Source organism: Populus nigra, chromosome 16 (genome assembly GCF_951802175.1).
Source record: "Populus nigra chromosome 16, ddPopNigr1.1, whole genome shotgun sequence".
Lineage (NCBI taxonomy): Eukaryota > Viridiplantae > Streptophyta > Magnoliopsida > Malpighiales > Salicaceae > Populus > Populus nigra.
This window is the reverse complement of record NC_084867.1, coordinates 522,160-526,130: the sequence shown is the minus strand read 5'-3', so window position 1 is coordinate 526,130 and position 3,971 is coordinate 522,160. Positions and strand designations below refer to the sequence as shown.

At 35.7% G+C, this 3,971-nt stretch overlaps 1 pseudogene; it reads right to left on the bottom strand.

Annotated features, from left to right (window-relative positions):
• Positions 1-901: 901 nt before the first annotated feature.
• On the bottom strand, positions 902-2,998 carry LOC133675983 (U-box domain-containing protein 24-like; annotated as a pseudogene).
• Between the last annotated feature and the right edge of the window lie 973 nt (positions 2,999-3,971).

The window sequence follows — 3,971 nt, the reverse complement described above, 5'->3', positions numbered from 1 at the left end:
CCACTGTTACGCATGTCTTATAGTCTGTTTGTCTACGCGATAATGTTGTCATTTTTTATGCAGATAAACGTATAGCCTTGTTCTTTAGTGGAAGGTATGCTCCATCAAATTCAGTTAAGGTTGCAGTAAAATGATATTGGCTGATGTTCTAGCTTTTCTGTTTGCACCTGCCACCTGCAGTGATCCATGGAAGCAAAGCAAGATGGCCTTTGGGGCCTGAAGGAAAATTTATAATTTTTTTCACTTTAGCTTGTGTCATCGCCTTCTTCTGTACCCTCCAATTGGTATAATTATTACCACTACAAACCAGGTATATATAAAAATTATAAATTTTATTTCTTAGCTAACTTCACCAGTATTGGATTACTGTTAGATTCCCTTCTGGTAATGTTCTGTTCAAATATCAGACAGAATGGTGGAAACGTTATAATTACATCCTCTCCGGTGGTCTTGATGCTGGGATTGCCTCTCGGATACTAGAAAGTTGGCCTGACGTGGCGGGGAAGCAACCCGAACAACCTAAAAGGATGCCCCTTGGCTAGCTGTCCAACTTCCAAAGGGACCATCGTAGATGGCTGCCCAGTTTACTGATCGAACTGATTGTTTATTACTCTCCTTTTTTCGATGTAATAATTTCTAGTTCTGTAAATATATACTGACAGCTGATTGTTGATGGTGCAATGATTTCTACTATATATATGTCCGAGGTTGAAGAATCTAGTCTTGTCGATTACAGCGAAAAGTTTCTGAAGAACAAGTAGGATACAATTTGGCAACATGAAAGAAAATATGTGAAAGAATTATATTATAATTTCGTTAGCTTAGTGCAAATTCAAAATTACCAGAACAAGGTAATGCTAGATACATGTGTATGAAGATTGCAAATATTTTTTATGAACAATCAGAAATAAGAGGATTGTTCATTAAGAATACTCGGTTGAGAAAGTGCTCTAGCAGCTAAGGATTTCATGCTACTACTTCCCCTTTGTATTATATCAACTAATGGCATCTGTGCTGAAGTTCCATGTTTTTGAGTGAATTCAACTAGTTCAAAAAATCCACTCTAAAGCTCTCAGTATCTTCTCCTGTACACTGTGGCAGAAGGCGAGCTCAGTAACTTTATAATTGGAATAATGGCATTTGCTTCAGCAAGAACCTTGCTACCACTTTGTAGCCTTTGGCCATCAACCAATGTCAAGAGTGCATCTAATGAAGCTTCGCAGACTCCAAGATCAGCCTCTCCGAGCATCCTCACTAAGGGTTCCAGACTTCCAGTGCGTTAGCCTGTAAAATACAGAAGGAAGATTCCACTGTACAAATTCCCAGGTGTACAGGGCAACATCGGATCACTGGTGCTGCTTAAGGTACTCAAACTTTTAGAAAGCTGTTTAAGTGAAATGGCAGCACTTTGTTTCGTCAAAGCAGTTCCAAAAACCAGTAATTGTACAAGCATCGGAATAATTTCAGCTTGAGCTACTATCTCTTGAACGACAAAGAGCTTTAACAGCATTCTCTGTTATCTGTCTTCTGTGTGAGGCATTTCTTCTCCCATCAGTAAGACAGGTAGAAATGACCTGAAATGCTCCAGCATCTAGAAGCCACATAGTTATCTGTGGGTCATTAGGAAGATTAGAAATAACACCCATGGCTGCCTGCAGCAATCACTTCCATCATTTGAGGTCTTAATGATCTTGAGCAATGTCTCAATGCGTCTTTGACCCACATGCTCCAAAATGATGTTGTTATCACCATCTTCTGTCAAGTAGTAGAATGAATAGTTTCACTGCATTGGCTCGTACTATATTATGATCATGCTCGCATGATTGAACCAATCCTTGGACAGCAGAGAACTGTAAATAGCATAAGCATTAGAAAAATGAGGGAATAGATGATTTGAATTAGTTGCTAAATAATTCATCTAAAATCATCAACGACAAAAATGATCCTAGATAATTTGTTCGAAGATCAAATTAAGAATATATCTGTCTATGCTAAAGGGCATTGCATTATCCAAAAGTGCCATTGATATAAGGTCAGGGTTATTTTCCTTCATACTAAAGTGCTCATAGGATTGCATACCCGTCTCAATTTTGCCCTTATTTCTTCACCAGAAGGAGATTGACTCCTTGCAAGAAAAGTTCGAAGAATGCTATTCTGTATTTCCAGACCCGTCAAGGAAATAAGAAAGAAGAGTTTAAAGTACCTTCCTCAGATTCCAGTAATGAGATCTGCTCGCAATCAGCTTCTTGAGCACGTAGTTGCCATGGCAAGGTTCATAATTATGAATGCAGCCTGCTCGCGCAGATGTGGTGACGATAAGCTGTTGTGTCGATAAAGAATTTCGAACAGAGTTCCGACTGCACCTTTTCTGATCATTTGAAGACCATTTTTAGGTGCATTTGAAAGGTTCTGAAGAGCTTTAACAGCCACCTTTTTCACTTCTAAATCATCGTCTACGAGAAATCAAAGAAGTGGCTCCAGTGTCCCATCTGTAAACAAGGACAGTTTATTGTGATCAATCAAATCAATCTCTGCTAATGCCCCGACCATGATCATTCTAACATTTTCTGGTCCTGCATAACAAGAATCCTTATAAGTTAGACGTGACAAGAAACTAATCTTTAGTTACTGGGTAAGCACATGGAAACAGCCTTAAACACTCAACCGATTAAGAAATCATGCAAAGAATTATCCTTGGCTGATCACTAATTTCTCAAGGAAGTGTAAGCCTAGGTAAAACATTTGAACTCGGTAAATTTTGTCAGACCAATGCTTGCATATGAATTGTCCAGATTTAATAATGACCAGAATCTTAAATCATTGAAATTCTAAATGAACTGACTAGCATACCTGCAGAAAGAAGCCGCAGTAATGGTTTAAAATAGGTAGCCTTTGCCATCAGTACAACATTTTGATCAAGAAAAGACAGATTCTCCAAAAGCTCTTCAGCATCTTTGGCAGCTTGAATTTCCTCAAAAATGGAGAAATAAGAATCCATGCTCTGCCCACCCTTTTCACCCTTGCAAAGGGCAGTGACCACGATCGATAAGGTACATCAATCCATTTTCTTGTGTAATTATTTAATAGTTCATCATTGATAAGATAAATAAACTTGAGCTAGCCATGTAATGCTCTTCGATGTGCTCAGCATGCAAATAAACTGACCTCCTAATTTTGTTTTTGTTAGTGATGCAAGGATGATAGTTTCTCAATGGTGAAGGAGATGGATGTTTTTAACGTCCAGATATTTTATTTTATTTTCTTATAATTTCCAGAAATTTTACTGAGTTAAATATTCTATTTTGGCGGGCAAATATTGCTATAGTAGATCGTGGACTTGAATTAAATAGTTGTGTTTGTTTTTATGTTTTAAAAATATTTTAAAACAAATTTCATTTTTTTTTTGTTATAAATTAATATTTTTAAATCATTTTAATGTTTTCATATTAAAAAATAAAATAAAAAAATATTATTTTAATATATTTTTAAAAAATATTTTAAAAAATAACTATTATAATACTTACAACAACTTTTCGATTGCTTACAAGCCAGGTCGGGGAAAGCAAGTAGGCCTTTCAGTTGTTACTAGAGCTACCAAGAAACAATGTGGTGCGCGATTTAATTGGAAATATTGTGGCCTGCATATCCCTCCAAGTGACTACAGTGGTGCGAGATTTAATTAAATTAGTATTTTTTTATTGTTATAATATATTAATAAAAAAATTATTTTTATATATTTTCAAACAAAATAATATTTACTACGCTTCTAAACATGTTTTGAGATGTGAAAACATCCTGATTTTATGTTATTTTTTTACTAGATTTTATTTCTTTAACCATGATTATAGTTATAATTAAAAAAAAAAAACAAGAAGCCCGTGGCTAAACTACTGCTGATTCACTTAAAGAAGTGAAATTATGCATTTGTCCTTAACAATAAATTGATAAGCTAGCTTTGAGAGATAAAATTT